This window comes from Tachypleus tridentatus, chromosome 2, assembly GCF_004210375.1.
Source record: "Tachypleus tridentatus isolate NWPU-2018 chromosome 2, ASM421037v1, whole genome shotgun sequence".
Classification (NCBI taxonomy): Eukaryota; Metazoa; Arthropoda; class Merostomata; order Xiphosura; family Limulidae; genus Tachypleus; species Tachypleus tridentatus.
In genome coordinates, this window is record NC_134826.1 from 30208714 (window position 1) to 30230411 (window position 21698).

Consider the following 21698-nt stretch of genomic DNA (forward strand, 5'->3'; position numbering starts at 1 on the left):
TTAATTCTTTATACATTGGATCAGTCATTTAGAAAAAAAAAACTTTCAACTCCCATGTAACCATGAAACTACATACACTAAAAGTTTTAATGTAGCAAGTGTTTCTAAACAATATTTAACCAAATTTTACCACAATTTATTAGTCTATTTTACACAAAAATATTATTTTTAAATTTTTTTACTAAACATTTTGTGTGTGAATTTAGGAAGTCAGTCTCACTTTCATTGTAACTACTTGATTGGTAGATAATTTTCAGATTAAATTAAAACTTTTGTAATTCAAAAGTTTTCATATTTCATTTGCATAGTCACTAAAACCTCACAAATAAACATCAAACTTTGTTTCAGTAAACCTATATATTTTATGTTATTTCCTTTAACCTAACACCATACATAAGGTCAACCATTTTCAATGACCTTGTAATCACCAAAAAAACATACTAAAGAAATCTAATTTACACTTTCTTTATCTTTCTATAATGAGTTTATATTGTTACAGATATTACACACTATTTATTCTTACAGCCAAAGTTTATAGAAATCAAATATTCCAATCTACTTGATTTACTGCTTTACTGCTACTTAAAATAGTGTCAAAGCAAATTACCACTATAGGAAAGCCTCATGCAAAGACCCAATGATACTGGGTTACCACTAAGCTCAATCAAATTACAACATACTGCACTGCAAAACATAACTGTGTCATGAAGTTTTTTGTTTTTTTTAATATTTTCCATTTTTTTATTATCTAACCTGAAAAGTTTCTACTTTTTACCTTTTAGGCACTTTATAACAATAAATAAAAAAGAAAGAAACATACAGTACTTGTAAATGGGTCTTGTAGTCTTTTACTCTAAAATCTCAATGAAAGTTTCTCCCCTTTTATAGGGGGGGATGTTGCTGTTAATACTTCACCAAAACTTAATTCCATCATGTAACTTACAACACAAAACATTAACATGCATCAAAAATACAATTTAGTAAAACCATTATACTTTATTTGATATTCTATAAATAAAGCACTTTCAAATGTACATTAAAATGTTTTACTACCTGGTTCAGGGTATCTTGGTAATAACAATCTATAAAATTAACACAGAACAGCTCAAAACTGATCATGTAAACATGCTAACATCATAAGGAAAATACTGAGATTTCTTTTTATTAGTTAGAACTAATCCAATATCACCAATGTCAGAGAGAGTTATTCAGATTCTTTTTAAAACAGTATGTGCTAGAAGGAACATAGCAAATAAGTCTTGGTTTATGGCGTACAGTATAGCAAGAACATATGATATACATTTTAATTTTATTACAGCGAAATCTAACCTATTAGTTTTGTTTCATTTGGTTTGTTTTGAATTTTGTGCAAAGCTACACGAGGGCTATCTGTGCTAGCCACCCCTAATTTAGCAGTGTAAGACTAGAGGGAAGGCAGCTATTCATCACCCCCCACTGCCAACTCTTGGGCTACTCTTTTACCAACAAAGAGTGGGAGTAACCATCACATTACACTGCTCCATGACTGAAAGGGTGAGCATGTTTGGTGTGACAGGAATTCAAATCTGTGACCCTAAGATTATTAGTCAAGTGCCTTAACCACCTGGCCATATCGGGCCAACCTATTAGTAAACAAATCCTTAGAAATATAAAAAGACAGAGGTGGAAAGAAATCCTAAAATGCACAATTCAGAACAAAGAAGTGACATAAAATATATAAAAATGAAGATTGAGAATTTAACTCTTTCAATATGAGCTCAGTCAATCTGACTGATCACATGACCTCTTTGTACTTGTTTAAAGTCTTTATACATCTAAATACTCCTAACTTTCAATACAATGTATACATCTTCACAAAATGTGTAAGTCTTTCAGTTAAAAATAAATAATATTTATGTATTTCAACACAACTTACCACTACTTTTTTTTACTGGAATTAACATTTACTCAGCATTAGAAGAACTAGCAAACCAATAAACGTAGTCTATGATCACAGCAAATTTCTGTTACCACACAAATATTCTGAACAAAATCTAAATAAATACATTTTATATAGCTTAAAAACATGACAGTGATCACAGTTTAAACTTCTACAAGCAAATTATTGATTACAGTAATAACCACTACTTTCATATAAATTAACTCAGTTCTTCATTATTTCCCATAAGTATTTTATTATTATGAACATTATGCGACAGGTACATATACAATTAATATCAGTGAACATTTTGCTCAAGCAATGATGTATGTAATGGACACACTACCAAATAAACATTACTGTTTTGTCTCAAATATATCTTGAAACGAATGATCACAACAGATATTGGTTCAGATAATAGAATCACTTAATACCACTAAAATTATTTACCCATGTCCATACAAATAGGGTTAAATACCCATGTCACAACCTTCTACAGTTACATTCAAAACTGAAGTAAACTACTTTACTATCAATGTATATGAATAAAGTTAGCATTAAAACACAGTTTTTATTAACACATAAAGTTTTAATATTATATTGTTCTAAAAAGAAATGTCTGAATAAATTCTCAATCTCTTCTCATATAAGAATCATGATAATTATTCTTAAGGTCTCACTCATTTGCTAATTTATTTACCACCCCTCTCTGAAATACAAAGTTTAACATAAATTAGTCATTATAATACAGATAATACTAATGCAAAATCTAATTTTACAGCCTTCAATATTCTTTGTTTAGACTTTAGAGATATAAACTAGAAATTCAGACCCATCTGTTACATTCTCTCTTTCACAAATTGCTTTTTTGTATCATGTATAACCAAAAGAAAGTTTTAACCTATTAAATTACAGGTTATGTTACTTTCAGTACAAAGTATTGTTTACTTTGCCTTTTGAAAATTTCTCTCACTGTGTTGAGGTTGAGAAGCTTAAGAAGTTACTTTAAAGCTCTTGTACCATAGTTACGAGTTAAATTATAATACTTATTGGACATTGGTTGCTTTATGAATGTCATTATTTTGTATTGTTATATACGTTGTTTAAGTAAATAAAAATTATTTAGTTTACTTGTACCATCAGCATAAAAAAAAGTATTAAATTTCATTGACAACTGACAAAAAAAACCAAGAGGTCAAAGAAAAGTATTATATTTTTGTTTTTGTTAATTTATTTATTTATTATTATTATTATAACAGTAACTTAAATGTAAAAGTTAGAAACTGATCAGGTTACAGTAGGATAATTTGGCAAAATGATGAAAAATAATAACAATAATAATAATTCTTCATGAGGTAGCTTGCAAACAGCTTGTATGTCACATCATTCAATAGGTTAACTTGAGCTACATCCTTGCAGATTGATTAAGTGATTTACAACTAATATGGCAGTATTTTAATTTAGATACTGTTCAAAGAACAATAAAACAAAGTATAAAAAGAGGGAATCCCTAAAAGCATGTATAGAATTAGTATAAATTAATCTATACAACTCTTGTTTCCCCTTTTTTATCAGCTATATTTCTGTGCACCAACAAACCAAGAATGGGACATGTATTTACCCAATTCAATTTTATTACTCATTAGCATCTCTACCAATCTACTTCCAAATTCAGATCATTTCAGGCAGGATCAGAATAAATTAATCTAAGAGACTTTTGGCATTATCAAATAGATCAGTCAAAAGGGTCCATAACTGTAATTAGACCTCAACTCAATCTAGAGATGAGGAAGCTACGAGCTAAAGGTTTGTACTTTAAAAAAAAAAACTCGGAGCTGTTCTATGGGCTACTGAGACACAACTAAAAAGGTGTAAACTGTTAGAAGCCTTAAGCCATTTGAAATAAATAAATGGTTTTCAGTTACAATGTGAAAAATTCTAGAAAGAAAAAAAGTGAGGAACTTACATTTATTTTACATTTGTGTTTTTATGGTGGGTGCAAGATCATTCCACTTGACTGAGTTATTATACAGTAAAGGTAGAGCAAATATCAGATAAAATATAAAGTTTTACAGAAAAAAAGTATGGAGTTTATTTAGCAGGTTTTAGATGGTATGCAAATGAAATTTAAAAACTGTGAGATGAAGAAAAATATTTTTGATCTTTATATTACAATCACTTTGAACTTAAAGTAGTCAACACTGACTCCATATAGTCATGAACCAATCTATACCAAAAATAGTAAATTATAAATCTACTGTTTGGAATGCAAAAGACTTGTAATGTTTACCTAACCATTGCACATTTTGTGAAGATACACATAGCATATTAAAAGTTACAGTATAGAAGCTGATGATTAAATTGTGGTTATAAAGTTGGTCACATTGATTTACCCCATACAAAAAAGTCAACTCATTTTTGTATTGTATGCTGATGTAATTAAAATTTTAATAAGTCAACTACGAGTAGTAAAAATTATTTTCTATTTGATGATAACAATTATCATAATTAACAACCACTACGTTCTATATCTGGCACTTGAGTCACTTACAAGAGCAGGATGACATGTTGTGAATTACGTCTGATAGGCAAATTAAAGAGCAGCTAATGGTAACCAAATCGCTAAGGAAGAGCATACATTTCACCCTGCACTATACAAAGGTTGAAGGATACCAAGTAGTGTCATCCACCTTTACAAATGTGAAAAAGCTACTTTTCTAGTTAATTTCATGTAAAAAACATTTATGAACAGAAGTACAGATTCTTCACAGAGAATCAAACTGAATATAGCTAGTCCTCTGTCCAACACAGACAAAACTGGAAGGTGCTGGTTGCTACAGGTTACATCATTAACATTCTGGTGGAGCACCTAAAAAAGTCAAATGGATTAATATGTCAACTTGAATAGCCAGTTGTTTGCAAAATTCTGTCATCCAGTTTCTTTGATGAAAATTAGCACTTACCCATATCATCCATAGTATGTACCAATTAGGATGAGCATCTACCACTTATCATGATGTTGTATTGTGTAACAGAAAAAAAAATGGATTGTTTGTTTTCTGAATCTACTGATTTCAGATATTAATATCCATTGTATATATACACATGGATGTGGAATTCGTAATGCTTGACATTCAGAAACAAGTTGTCTCCACTGGACATGTAGTTTTTTTCTATCACAATATTCATTCTTCTGCAAGAGAAATGCTGCAGGCATACTTGTATGGAGCCATACAATTTACTAAAAATTCTGAGCTGTGGAATTGGTCACATACACAGAAACAGTAAAACATTTGCACCTTTAAGTATAAAACCAAAATAATATACATCCCTTTAGCCCCTTTGTGACAGATCACGGGTCAAAGGCCATGCCATCGAGTTTGTTAACTTGCATTCAAAGTTTTATTGACTATTATTTTATGAATCCATGTCGCTAAGTTTGGAATGGAATTGCAGTTTATAATTCAAACCTTAATAATATATATGAGTTAATTTCTTAATTTAAAAGGAAACACTAAAGCAACACACTTAAATACAGATTTTATTGAGTCACATTATTTAAGATTAGATGTTGATGATGTCAAAATATTAAATCTATAGTTTCATACACATTATGAACTAAAATTACTAATATTAACAAGCTAGAATATAAAATAAGAATCTCATATCTTTTTACTTTGCTAAGATGTGGCTAATGCACTCAATCAAACAGGGTGGCCTCATTCAACTCTTTTCATTTTATGAAATGGTTCCTAATATACACTTACTTCAATATATAATGTAAATAGCCAATCAACAGCTTAGAATGTCCCAAGAGTGGTCTTCTCAGACATTTTAATCTGTAAAAAGGCTACCACATTATTTTGAACCAAGATTACAAGAAGTTAAGTTGTATCATTAGTCTGCTTGAAGTCTTATATTTTTAAAGTCAAATACATCTTAGTTACTAAGCTTAACAAATTATAGTGGAATTCTATGGTGTCAGTGTAGTTATTTAGAATTTTTGGTTATTCAACTGAACATATAAAGCCAAAAAACAAACTGTTTGATATCCTCTACAAGTTAAATTTTAAAAGGCCTAGCAACCTTTGTCCAGCAGAAACCAAGTTCAAAGGCCAGAGCAGAAGAGATAATTGCTTACTTTAGTTGTTGATTTACTGTTCTATATTTTAATGAAAATAAGTTTCATACTTTTTTCTAAATAGCAATAATCAATACACATATATATAATTGAAATGTAGCTATATATTACAAACTACTAGTCCACTAAAACATAGCCAAGACAGGGAAGACAAATGGACAGTTTTACATTACTGAATATGTGACATGAATGCACATGCACCACATCAATGCAAAGTTAGGTAATATTAGCTGGGCATGACTTGAAGGTAAATATATAAAAAAAAATATATATATATATATATATATCATTATGAGACTTAAGCTACTTAAAGTAAATATTGTATTTTTGTGTCATAATACCTAGTCATTCTGACTTGAAAAATACATTTATATTTATTTCTTAATTTTGTATGATGATTATGAGATTAGTTAAGTGACAGTATAGAAGCTAAAGTATATAAAATAACATGAAATATAATATTTTGCTGAAAACAAATGTTTGAAACATATTTAGGAGGTTTCAGAGATTATGCAAATAATATATGAGGTTTTGGGGATGAAGAATAGTTTTTTAATCATAACATAAAATCACTTTGCACTCAGACAAGTAATGAAACAGATTAGTTTATTAGAAATCTAATTTTTGTGTACAAAATACTTGTTACCTTTAGTAAAAGTCTGCCAAATTTTGTGAGGAAAGACATGCTGTATCAAAGTTACAATGCAAATACTTAATGTGTACAAATATGTAGATGAAGTCACGTATATTATACTGAGCCCACTGTAAAAGGGTTAATTCATAAACCCACTCTGACATACACAATAAGAAACACTTAAATCAATGAAACAATACTATTACATTAATTTTATCTACATTATGGCCCAGTAGTTTTACTCACAATTCCACATAAGATACATAATACAAACTACAAAAAGCTTTAAAGTGCTTTATATACATATTAACAGATGGTTAAATACATTATATTAAAAAAAATTTAAATATATATATCAGAAAATCACATGACTATCAAACTCTTACAATAAAGTCATGGTGTAATGCTATATATACTAGACCTACATTTTGACATTTTATAGCATTTCACAGATAATATGATACCACCATACAATGATAATATTTAATTTTTGAGAAGGGTTCCTAAAAAACATATTTTGCATAAGATATTTATATCTGATCATGAAGATGTCTTCAGATCAAAGATTTAGAATTTCAAAGGCAGTGGTAATCATTGCACTTAATGGCATTGGAAAACAAAGGAATATTGATTGACTTAGAGTATCATAACCATCCAGAAAAACAGCAACAAGATGCACACCAGTAATGGTAATCAAGGTAACAGGTAAAACTTGAAGAACACAAAGGTTAAAGGCAAAAGTCATCCACATTTTGAAGACATTATAACAACATCTGGAAAAGTGATGAAAGTAGCAGGCAAACAAGTTGCAGGTCATAAGCAGATGCAGAATAAAAGCACAGGATACACCTTTCACAACAAAACTGAACTGTCAATGGAATTACAATAATTATGACCACTATTATATAAAAAGAAAATCTTAAAAACTATAGACTATTTTTATAAGTAAATTTGTAGGAAAGGGAAGAGCAAATATATACAAATCTTCAAGCTTGTCAGTAGAGAAAATGCTAGAAAACTTTTCCCCACAACCCTTAAGTGTAAAATAAAATATTCTATAATGACATAATGAATAACTGCACCTGAACTGGCATGTAAACAGTTAGGAAAAATGGCCATATGTCTTAAATACAAAAATAAAGTTACAGCAGAAAGGTAAAGAAATAAACATTACAGCCTGGTAACAGACATGGCTAATGCATGCAGTTGAAACTCACAATAAACTTTATTTCACAGATAAATTTTAACAGCTCTCCAAGACAACTAGACACTTCTTTGGATGACCAACTAAAACTCTTGTGTTATCTGATGGATGACTAGCACCCTGGAGCAAACCTTTACTCAAAAGTAGCATCACAGTCTACTGTACACTTATCCATGCTTACACTAAACAAATAATATGCTAACTCTGATGTTATCTGATGGATGACTAGCACCCTGGAACAAACCTTTACTCAAAAGTAGCATCACAGTCTACTGTACACTTATCCATTCTTACACTAAACAAATAATATGCTAACTCTGATGTTATCTGATGGATGACTAGCACCCTGGAACAAACCTTTACTCAAAAGTAGCGTCACAATCTACTGTACACTTATCCATGCTAAAACTAAACACATAATATGCTAGCTCTGAGTCTCGACCAAAGTAAATGGTAAATTCCTAATTACTAACTGAAAAGTTTGAATTCTCACAAAACTACCTTTTGGTGCATTTCTTTTTGTTTGTTTAAAAAATACTGAGTTTGTACATAATAAATTATGGTACGATCCATAAAAAGTGGCTAAAAACACAAGGAAAGTTTGTTTTTTTGAAAGACTAATAATGCTGTGTTAGTCATTAAACTTTCTATCATAGACAAGCTGTATTTCTGTACTACTTTAGGCACATAAATTTTGTATGGAATTCAACTGAACATGTATATGTGGTAACACAGTATAATGTATGTAGCTCAGTTAGGTACATAACCATTCATTGTACTGTGTGATGTTTGTGCGTAAATACATGTCTCAACTTTTTGCCAATAAACCTTTAGTAGGAGCAAAAAAGATTGTATTTACAAAATCAAACTCAGAATTTTCATCATTAATCATCACAGTTAAAACACAGACACCCTTTCAATTACACATGTATAAACCTAAATTTAATCTTAGACAGGCAAGGCCAATCAAATCTAGGAAATAAAAAAAAAATAACTACTATGAGAGAAGTGGGAAAATATAAAAAATTAAACAGAATAATGATAACTGCAAAGTTTTATCAATTCTAGTATCATTATGAAAGAGAATAATAATAAATAAAATAAGGCTGGCTTTACCTCTCAGAATGTAAATACAAACTATGAGTATTAATGGCAATGCATATCAATGTTGTGTGTGTGCATATTATGGTGTAGTAGTATGTGTGAGAATTCCAATGTAAGTCTAGTATTACTACATGCTGTGCTTTACTATACTTAACAAACAGGCCAAGGTAGTTAGAGTGAAAAGATTGAATATTATTGGCCAAGACAGAAAATTCTCAGGAAATAAGGGGTAAAATGAACATTAATTGTATTTTTTTAGAAATAAATAACATGTAAAAAATATCAATTTTAAATTAAGCCCTGCTTTCTCTTTGTCTTTGTAAACATAAAGCTGCACCATAGGCAATCTGTGTTGGCTCCCTCATTGGTATTGAAAAGGTAGAACTGAATACACAAAACCACACAAAAATACCTATGTAAGTAACCAAATCTTTAAGAAAAACTTTTACCTACAACTAAATGTTGAATTCCCCGTCCATCTCAACTATACTAACCTCTAAATTAGCTTAAAATAAATAAAAAAATTTAAAGCCAGCCTTTATCATTCAAATACTTATCAAGCTTTGTCTTAAACTTGTTTAAATTTACTGCCTCTACAACATCTGAAGGCAACCCATTCCAAAGTCCAATCACCCTGTTAGTAAAATGAAACTATCTTAACTGAAGATGACTCACACCTTGCCAAAATTTATAACTATATTTCCTTCTCCAACTATTATCACTGTTAAATATCAAAAGATGATGATACACCACCACTATCAATTCTTTTTTACAATCTTAAACACCTCAATCAGATCCTCCCTGATGCTTCTTTTTTTTCCAAGAGAAAATAGTTTGAGAGATTTCAACCTCTCCTTGTATGACAATCTCTTCATCCCAGACACCATTCTAGTAACCATTCTTCGAATCCTTTCAAACCTAATAGATCAGCAATAACTTGTACCTAGGTGTTTCCCAATGTCTACTCTCTCAACCATTTCTATATTAGAAATTAACATGAAATCTATAATTGCATTGTTTCTAGTAGGTTCCTTGACTATTTGGTGAAGAAAACTATTCTGAACAGCTTCCCAAAACTTTACTCCCTCATGGTTTAACTCTCTATTTAACCACTCTACATGCCTGAAAATAAAATCACTCACAATTATGACTTCATTAACAGCTGAAATCTTAATTTCATTGTAAAGTTTCCACTAATTTCATTGGTATCATTTATTGGTCTGTAAAAAATTCCCACTAAAAAAGTCTTTTCATTTTATATCCATTAACAGAAACCTAAATGGATTCAAGCTCTTTGCTACTATATATGATATCCTCAATTTGAACATGATGTAACTCACATTTTCAGACAAAGCCATTCCTTCAGCCTTCTTTATTGTTATATCCCTATTAAATATCAATGAAACTTCTGTCATCAAAATCATTGATGTTTAAACATGATTCATTTATTTTCTTTATATAAAAATCATTTATACAAACCTGTTCTCTAAAATTATCAATTTTATATTTTGTACTTCTCCTCCAACCTACAAAGTCTACATTAGAATTTCATGTCTTCATTACTAGCTTTCTTAATAGTACATGCCAGTACTGACTTCTCAAATATAACCCATTCATTGCACCCATTTTACCTAACGACCTAGAGAGTAATGTTATCTAACATAATGTGCTTTCGTCACCAAAATACAGGGCCGGATTATTTATATAGGCACAATACCACAGCTAGTGTCCAGAGCCTACTTAAAATAATGGCCCCTTTATTTTATTTTTCTTATGTAAGAAAATTCACTTATAAGTAATTTTGGTTTAACTTATACAGCTGGTAGAGCTTACGAACAGAAGGAGCCAAGACCCCAGGTTCGTCTTGATCCAACACTGCCTGTATAGGGCTGTGTATTGGTCTTGTAATAATATAAATACATTAAGTGCTTATTTGCACGCTATCTTCTAGTATGTTCATTCTCCTTTTCCCACTTGAATCAAGTCAGAACTTTAAGTTTATCTCTGTAGAAATATTTGGCGCATCTCCAGTAATTACACTTACTATAGTCATAAAAAGAATATCACTATATTTAAAACTACCCATATAGACAGGGATAATGTCGCCTATGAATGTGCACACACAGAAATTCATCAATGGCATATATATATCTTAGTTTGTTATCCCCACCCAATGTGAGTTCTACTTCCATAGTCACCTCCAAAAAATATAGGTACACTTATATCCCACATTATAACTTGTACCCTGGGACTATTTCAATTAGTGCAGCGTACAAATTATAATGAACCCTATGTTTTGGAGGTGACTGTGGAAGTAGAAATCACAACATTGCGGTGGGGATAACTGCTATCAGTCTTATTTCCATTCAAATCAGTCTCAGATAAAGAAATAAGATAAAGTAAAGGAATAGCAATAGAAATAATAGATATAGAAATTAGGAGAGCGATATGTGCTTGCAGACAGTTATGAGAAGATGACTGCTCTCCAAAGTAAAGAAGAGAAAAAATAAGGTACTACCACTCGGAGGTAAGTAAGTTGAATAAACTTAATTCTTCAGGTTAACATTCCTGCCTCCATGATGGTAGAAAGACAGTAAATGGGAGCCCAATAAACAATTATCCTAGTACGAAGGATCTCATTCAGTTATCTAAATTAACTAGTATAGCTTCCAACCACCACCCACTTATTAATTCTGCTGTAACTATCCTGCTCTAAACAAGCCTTTATATGTGGACTTGAGCACCCACATATTGAAGTCCTAATTTCTATACTTATTTCTATTGCAATTTCTTTATTTATTTCTATATGTGAGACTGGCGAATGTAGATTAAGACTGATAGACGATATATCCTTACCAGAATATGAGTTCTACTTCCACAGTCACCTCCAAAACTTAGGGTACATCTAACATCCCACATTATAGCTTGTACCTTGGGATCCTTTAATTAATGCAGCATTTTGTTTTGGCTTGTTTTTGGTTATAAGAAACTAATATAATTAGTCAGAGGTTTGGATTTGCCGTTTTTAATGCAGTCCTTTCTTTTTATTTTGTTTACTTAACTCTATCAGTATTAATTTTCTTTAAAAAAAATACATATATATATTGTTTATCCCTAACAGCGAGGAAGAATATTTTAATCCACAAAATGATTGCATTGATTGGAAATTATCTATTTTTATTTCAGTAGTTTAATCTAACAGTGCGTTTGCATAATTTGCTGATGAATTAAAATATTCACAGTAGCTTACTTGTCACAGCTATTACAATAGCTAAGAAATGTTACATATTTTAATTTATCTGACATTTTTTTAAATTTATAAGTTTTTATTAGTCGTTCACATTTATTGACAGGATAGGCCTGTTGTTTGTTAGCTTTCTCATATTGGAGAAAATATTTGGTACATTTTAGGTAGAAAATTTTTGAACTTCAGTTTTGGTTTGTTTTTTCCCGCAGGGAGTCTTTATATTCATCTTTAATGTAATGATGAATGATAAAGTTCAAAATTACCTCGTCCGAGTGTATATTAATCGAAGTCTTTCCCAGCCACTATTTGTCAGAGTAAGTTTTTTTTTAGTTTTTTTATTAACCGTTTGTTAACTACATTTGTTTACCACATTAGAGTAAGAAAGCAGATTCTAAAATGTTTCCTACAGATTAAAATATTAATATTCTAGTAAACTTACTTTAAAGATACTATCAATAAAAATATCCCAAAACATGTTTATTTGTCAGTACAAATTTGTCAATTATTAAATTATGAATAAAACAAATCATACTGTTTGTTTTTAATTTCGCGCAAACCTACACGAGGGCTATCTGCGCTAGCTGTCCCTAATTTAGCAGTGTAAGACTAGAGGGAAGACAGCTAGTCATCACCACCCATCGCCAACTCTCAGGCTACTCTTTTACCAACGAATAGTGGGATTGATAGTAACGTTATAACCCTCCCACGACTGAAAGGGCGAACATGTTTTGATACGACGGGAATTCAAACCCGCATTCGGATTACGAGTCGAACGCCTTAACCCTCCTGGTCAATAAATCATACTGAAAATTGTTACAAATATTTGCATGTAATCAGTATGAGGAATAACTAGTTATACTTGTTGTCCATGATGTAATTTATGAGGGGAGCTAGAAGTAATTGCTTCTTGCTTCTGAGAGTATTTTTAGCACTTGGAGAGAATTTAAAAGTTGCAACATGTCTTTAAAAAGCGTCTAGAGAAAACTCAACGATACTGAGGCAAAGAAAATAGACTGAAATTCCATGTGAGCTATGATTTCGTTTTTGATATACTATTCGTGGATTATCATCCACTGAAACGAAGTTTTCAATAACTCTTCGTAAAAATACACAAACATAGGGATTAAGGATCTCTTCTCTGTTACCCTAAGCAATAAAAGTCTCTCACAAACATGTGGATATCGTTTCGTCTATTCAAGGTGATTTTAGACAACACCATTAAACTATAACCTTGATATGCATCCGTGATTACGTGTCCCACGTTTCATATAACAGTGTTGCGTATCAGGTGGTGAATTGACTTTGGACTCACTTGGGAAAGGATTATAGCTCGATTTCTCATCACCACAAAAAAAAAAAAATGTTAACAACTCCACACCAAATGCCCTTATTGATTACGAAGAGAGAACAGAATGCATAATACGGGCTGTCTCGCACAAAACCCCTTCATCGTGCAGCCTCTTATATATGTTAGACGCTAATATTGTCTTTTCTGTCGTCATGAATAAGTCTACAAAAGGTTCTACATTTCTGGCTCTATTCTTTCTTACCAGTTGACACGTATTAGTAACTTCCTGGTTTAACAACTCTAATACGTTATTGTCTTGATCTTTGAACCATATCTCCAATATTTTGAAATGGTCTTCATGACAATAGAGTAACACATTTATGAGCATTTGGTCATTCAACCACTGGAACTGTGCTTATACAACCTCTACTCTTCAGTTAGTTTTATACTTGCAAAAACAATATTTTAAATGTTTACGATAACTCATATTTACGACGTGGACTTCAGCGTTCTTCTGATGGTGTCAAAAAAAGAAACATGTAACAACAAGTACCCTGATGCTTTCTCTATTTATATAAACCTCAAACTATGTATTCCAAGTAGAGTTAAGGTCGTGTTGTGTATCTTCAAATAAAGACCTCAAGGTCTAACTTTTATCATATTTTATTATGAAAAAAATATTTAAATTTTGTGTTTGTTGCTCTAATATTGAACATTAGGATACATTTGTACAAGTTTGCAATTTTCGAGGTCTATTGTTTCCAGAATAATTCTAACTTATCAAAACTATAGAAACAAATGTGAATTATCTATTTATCTACTTCGTATTTTGAATATTCACTAAGCATAATAGAACGATTACTTCGGACAGATATTTTTACTAATATCAATTTAAAGATAATAACTGTTTTCAACTTGATTTTTAATTTCAGTATAATCTAAAAATATGAAATGATTGTAGAATGTTTCTTTCCTCGATGCATTTATATTTTGTTCTTGTCTATTATCCTCTGTACATTTTACGCCCTCTCATTTTCAGGAGTATCAAACTCGGTCTTCTGTAAGTGAACGAAGTCAAGAATCTACACATAGCCGAAACAACAAGAAGTGATTAAAATCCTGCTTTGGTCTGCTAAATAGAGACAACGACTGAACAGTCTTCATAATTAATATATATCTTGTTTTTTTGCAGAAACAAACACAACAGACAAGTTGAGAAAAAGGTTACATGCATGTGTAAAGAACAGAAACTGCTGTCGTTCCAGCAATCACATCACATCTATTTAATCTTCGATCTTACTTCTTCAGTCATCAATAATATATATATATATATTTATTTATGTATTTGTTGTGACTGTTTTTTAAGGTATAGCAAAGTTAGGTCAGAGAGCATGCAGTTGAAATATGCTTTCAAAGAAGTATCGTAATTAGGATGGTAAAACTGAGACTTAAATCTCTAATTATTATTCTATCTTTATAATGCGCATTTTTCATTCCATTTCAATATCTTTTACGTATTTTGTATCTTTTATTAATAAATATTTAATTCTAGTCTGTACTTACGTGATACACGTATTGTGTATTTTCAATAGGGTGTCATGTATTACAAAGCAATTATGTTAAACAAAGCAACCAGGGAAAGCTTTATGCCCACCCGAGATTTTATAATTTATTTCAATGATAATTGTTCTTACATTAGGCGCTGCAAATATACTACAATAATGCATTTGTCTGCGAAGAGTTTACAGATTGTCCAGTTTGTTTTTATTTCAAAATCAGTTAACAGCAATACAGCGAAATGATCACTGAATATTTGCAAACTTTAAATACGACTATTTCTTAATTTAAGATTGTATCTACGTTGTATTTTGTTGTTTTTACTATTGTGTGTACGCACATGGATTTACAGCATTAGCAGGAATATGATGTTACCGAAACGAGGTTCTGGCATCTGATATCCAGAAATGGAAATTGAATAGGAATTATTTAACATCGCGGTGACGACACATATGCCAAAACCTTTGTATCCGATACTTTAAAATATAACACTACACCACTGAGAATTAATGAGGTTTATGAATTAAAGCTAACGTCTGGTGTAAAAAAGATAATGTTCCATTCAATTACCTACTACTAATAATAATACTAGAGAGCTTTAACATGAGCTTTTTTGAAGTTATGTTTATTTATAATAATGTATGTTCTCAAAATAAACTTTTATGATGTGAATATTTGTTCCGACAAGCACTTACGATATGTAGACTAGTAGATCGTGCATGTTTGTTATTTAGGCAATATACCGAAAGAGCTAAGTTGTGAGTAGGGTTTGTAATTACAGATTGGCTTTTCACGTGGTATTAATATACGTTTCACAGATTTACTGAGAAATTAGACTTAGAAATATAAGAAATTTTAATTTATATATTCAACAGAGGAAAACGCTTAAATTCCATTTTTAAAAGTACGAACACACAGCTTTCAATTTCTCTTTGGATGTATCCTTTTATTTGACTGTGTGTGTGTGTTTTTTAACGCAAAGCTGCATAAGGGCTATCTGTACTATATCCAATGCTGAGAATCAAATTCGGATTTATCGTTGTAATTTCGTAAACTTGCCGTTGACAAACCAGGGAATCACACACAAATTTTCTAAATTGAATTTAAAAAATACTTTCTCATAGTTTATTAAATCACTTTGGATTTCCATGAACTCTGTCCGTCTTTACAAATTTACTTATTTAGCCTACGCCTCTTTCTTGAATTTTCGATAGTATTAATAAAATCAGTCAAAACACTATATATGTAAAAACGGCTCGTTTGGGTTGAGAATAAGGTAGGTAGGAATAAAGTGTTTGTGAAAAATGAAAAAGCCAACACAACTTCACAAACACTTTATTCCTACCTACGAAAAACCGACTCACGCAAACCTCAAATATATGGCGTCCTCAAACTTCATAAACCAGATTGTCCATTACGACCAATAATGTCCACATATGAATCGTTTAATTACAATCTTGGTAAATACATAGCATGGGCATTCTCCAAATATATAACATCAGCCAGCTCATTCATCAAAGACTTTTAATTTCAAGTCTAAACTTAATCATAAAGCCTTAATGGCCAGTTTCGATGTTATATCCCTCTTTACAGAAGTTCCAACCTCTGGATTCTGCAAGATAGTCTTAGAACTCTATATCCGAGACCCTAACCCATCTATAGACATTCCCAGCAACCAATTAACAACCCTCATAGAATTCACCACGATGAAGACAAACTTCATGTTCAACAACCACAACTATATACAAACAAATGGCCTAAGCATGGGCAACCCAGTATCACCAGTCCTAGTCAATATTTTTATGACACAAGTTGAAACACAAGCAATAAACACAGCATCTCATCCACCACAAAATCTGGTACAGATATGTAGACGACACGATTGCGGGATTCACATCTACAGAATACACACTTAATTTTTTCAATCACATTAACGCTATACACCCCAACATCAACTTCACATGTGAACAAGAAGGAAGCAATCAAACTTAACAAAGTTAAGCAATTCTTAACTTCAAAATTACAAGAACCGATGCACAATTTAAAACAGAAATCCACCGAAAAATCACCCATACTGGACTATACATTCCTTGAGACTCAGCACATGAAACAAAACAAAACTCAACATACTAAGAAACCAAATAAACACAGCCATAAAACTATGCTCACCAGATAAAATTAACGATGAATTAGACAAAATAAAACAATACTTCATCAACATCAATAAGTTTCCTCCACAAACCGTAGAAAACATTATACGCACACACCTAGACATAAAGCAAAATCAACCAACAAAAGTAAATATATCTCACGAATCAAAAAATCACGAAACCATATACTGCTGCATACCATATATTCCCGACATCAGCAGAAAAATAACCAACATTTGGCAAAACTAGTAACAAAATATGACATTCCAGTTAATACCAAATATATTCAAAACCAGGCACAAAACTGAGGTCTATACTATGTAAAAACTACACTGACAAACACCACACGAACATTATTTATAAAATACAATGTGATAACTGCCACGACTTCTATATTCAAAGAACATGAGAAACAAGTAGAAAAATGGAAACCAGATTCAAAGAACATAGAAAGTCACCTTCACACGTTTTCGAACACTGCAAGTCAAATAAACACATAACCATAGAAAACACTCAAATACTAAATAAAGAAACAAACGCAAAATTAAAGCAGCCTTACTTATACAACAACTCAAGCCTAAAATAAACCAATACAAAGGAACACCTTTATAATTATTTTAAAAATAATATAATAAATAATAATAAAAAATATATTCAAACATCTAAGCCTGCCCTCTACATTCCAACACTCAGTTACACAACCCCTTTCCAACATGTGGTCAGCTTCCGGTCAGTTACCTCTCTCTTTCTTTGTGAACCTGACGATGACCGAAGAAGGTCGAAACGTTGTTCACTCCTCTACGTAAAAAATTTTTTCAACCCAAAAGAGCCTTTTTTACACATATATTTCTCTGCAAGTGGGTTTTCTCGACATCACTGACAATCAAAACACTACTTCAACAACGACATCTATCGTGTAAACGTACAATAAAAAATTAAAATCACAAGAACTTTAAAAGAACAAGACAAAACACAATCAGTGATGTCGAGAAACCCACTTGTTGAGAAATTTATATGCAAAAACGGCTCGTTTGGGTTGATAAAATATTTTACATAGAAGAGCGAACAACGTTTCGACCTTCTTCGGTCATCGTCGAAACACAGTTACACAACCCCTTTCAAACATGTGGTCAACTTCCGGTCAGTTACCTCTTTCTTTGTGAACCTGACGATGACCGAAGAAGGTCGAAACGTTGTTCGCTCTTCTATGTAAAATATTTTCTCAACCCAAACGAGCCGTTTTTGCATATAAAAGACAAAACATAACTTTACAATAACATCTCTTCTCGAAACTGCGAATAGTTTTGAGAATTATTTTAAAATTTTACATATTACAAGTATTACCTTATCCAAGCATCATTCTTTGATGATGCACCTATTATATAAAAGAAAGTGAAGCAATTTTATTTTCATATCATCATCATATCTGGAACTTTAACCAATTTTCTTAATCTTAGAGTATTGATTAGTTAAAGTACAATATCCACGAAGAACTTTATTTCGTTTCACATATCCACGTCTTGTATTGAAAGATCTGACATTTTATAAAAAATATAATGATAAAATATTTTTCGTTTGTTGATCATCAATAATTCTCAGTCCATTTCGCAGCTTCCTTACACAACCGACAGTCTTCCCACAATGGACTTTTCATTGGGAATCGTAATTAACAGCCTTGGCTCAGCACATCCGATTTTTAAAATACAGTATATTATTGTTTAACTTTAACAGTTTATATAAACCTTCTTAGCATTAATTAAACTCCAAGGATGTAACATTTTGCTTCTAATTGTACTACAAGTAACTCGGGTTAGGTAGATTTAGGGTTACAAAAACCTAAGGTGCTCGAATATTATACACCGCTCTTTTGCTCCATACACAATAATAAGTTTAAACAGCTGAATAACGAAAAAAAACGCGTATACAAAAAATTCATTAATGAAAGACGCCATTTCGGGCAGAAGCGCAAAAAAAAAAGTATAGGCATGAAATAATTTTGGCTGAATGCTCAACAAATGGTATCCTTTCACTGTGAGTTAGTATCTGAAAAACCTAATGCCTTCGAATTTTGATATTCGTGGAGGAACGTGAATACTTCGAAAAAATCAACTTTCTAATTCGGTACCTAATTAAATGCCCAGTTAGTTTTTCGTGAGAAGATTCAAATTGAGAGCTGAGCATGTTAAAATGTTGATTTATTATGACTTACTGTAAGGTTAAATGTGGAAGCGTATCTGTTCTATAATGAAGGGGTGACTGCTCAGAGAATTGTGTAGAACTTCTACTGTCTGCTTTCTTACAAAATTTAGTTGTGTTTGGTGAATACTGTTTTCATTATTGGTAGTGTAGTGACTTTGTTAATATAGTAGGTAAATATACACTGTGGAATACATACAGCTATTTACGGGTCATGATTTCAATACGTTTGTAGTATGTATGATCATTCATGTAGCACGTGATCATCGCTGTGTATTGCATTAATAGTCCGATAAATGTTGCTTTTGTTTGTTTGTTTTGGAATTTCGCACAAAGCTACTCGAGGGCTATCTGTGCTAGCCGTCCCTAATTTTGCAGTGTAAGACTAGAGGAAGGCAGCTAGTCATCACCACCCACCGCCAACTCTTGGGCTACTCTTTTACCAACGAATAGTGGGATTGACCGTACATTATAACGACCCCACGGCTGAAAAGGCGAGCATGTTCGGTACGAGGGAGATGAGAACCCACGATCCTCAGATTACGAGTCGCACTCCTTACGCGCTTGGCCATGCCAGACCAATAAATGTTGCAAGTTAATAAAATGGTATCAAAACCAAGCCGCGCACTTTGTAGTCTATCTTGTGTAGGAATTTAATTCTAAGAGATATCTTGGAGATAATTTCGTTAAAGTGCAGTTTCCATGCAAATTTGTTGTTAACGCTATATCTGAGAATTTGATAAGCGAAAATGATAGGTGTTTGGTCTAGCTTAAGGGTTAAGTCATATTTTTAGTTGTAATATCACACAAACTTTGCAGCTTCACAATGATTACATATTTTCTTGAACAAAATAACAGGCAGTATTATTAATTTTCTTTTTTATTAAATGAACAGTGTAACTTCTATTACTTTTCTCACACTCATCTTCCTAAACACCACCATAACTTAAAGGAGGTCCAGCTGTATCTTTAGTTTTCTACCCACCAAACATCAAAGGTGTTGGAATGTGGCCTGTAATTATTTGTGGTTCACTTCTACAGCTCGTCACCAAAAATGTTTACTTTAAAGCAAAGCCACATTGGACTATCTGTTGTGTCCACGGAAGTTTGAGCGGTGAAAGTCCACTGACCTACTTGTGGTCCACCAAAACTGTCAGATCTTGTTCCCAAGTCTTCCGTGTCTTGTTCTTTTTTTACAGGATGGTTGTTTTGAAGCACAAAGCTCCAAAATGGGTCATCTGTGCTATGCCCACCGTGGGTATCAAAACCAAGTTTATTGCATTATAAGGTTTTAGGCATATCACTTTGACAATAGACAGTAATACCATATGAAAGAAAAGATCATGACATATAATCACTTTTATTTTCTTCATTCCCAGAATTCTTAATTTCAGCAAACACCACTGATGTAGAGCTCTATCACTGATCAAAATGTAATCCCATGAGTACTCCTTCAACAGGCACAAACACGTTTAATGATCTTCAATTCAGTGATTCATTTTATTTCAAGTGAGAAAGTGTATTTACACCACTCTTCAAAACGACTTAGAAATATGTATTTCATCACTATTGTAAATTACTTGTGTTTATCACCTAGCTATCATAACATGTCTAGAACACCAAGAGTTATTCTTCAAGTATTGCTCCAAAAACTGTACTGGTGTAGTTATCTAAACCTTTCTTTCTGGGATTACCTTTCAAACACAAATACAGATATAGAATGGCTGCATCTGTAAAATATAATTACTTATGCACTCTTTTTACAGCCTTATTAAATAAACACCAAGGTTTCCAGAATGGTAAAGTTCTTCTGGTTGTAGCAGCTTGAAAATATTATTACAACTTTCTTCTGTGATCATTTTCAATCTTGTAATTTCTGTAACAGAATGTCACAGTTTAGATGAATTCCAATGATACTGATACAAGTATATGGACTTAAAAATCTATTCTCTGCCTAAATGAAATTCCTTCACTTTTCATCCATTTCCAATATAGATTGAATACTAGGGTCAAGAGCCTTCTCATCCTGAAGGCTTACTTTAAAAACACAACTTAAGTTTAATTTTCTTTATTCTTAGCTGACTCAACTAGCCATAATGATCCTTTGAACAATCACAGTATCTGTAACTTTCTTTCTTCATTGCAAAGTCCCATAAAATGCATCAGCATTTTCATGGCTTGAGCAAGTACAATCTTCACAGCCCTTTCCTAGGCCTTGAATCATTATTTGCTGTTTGAAGCCTTTGAATAAAGTTATTT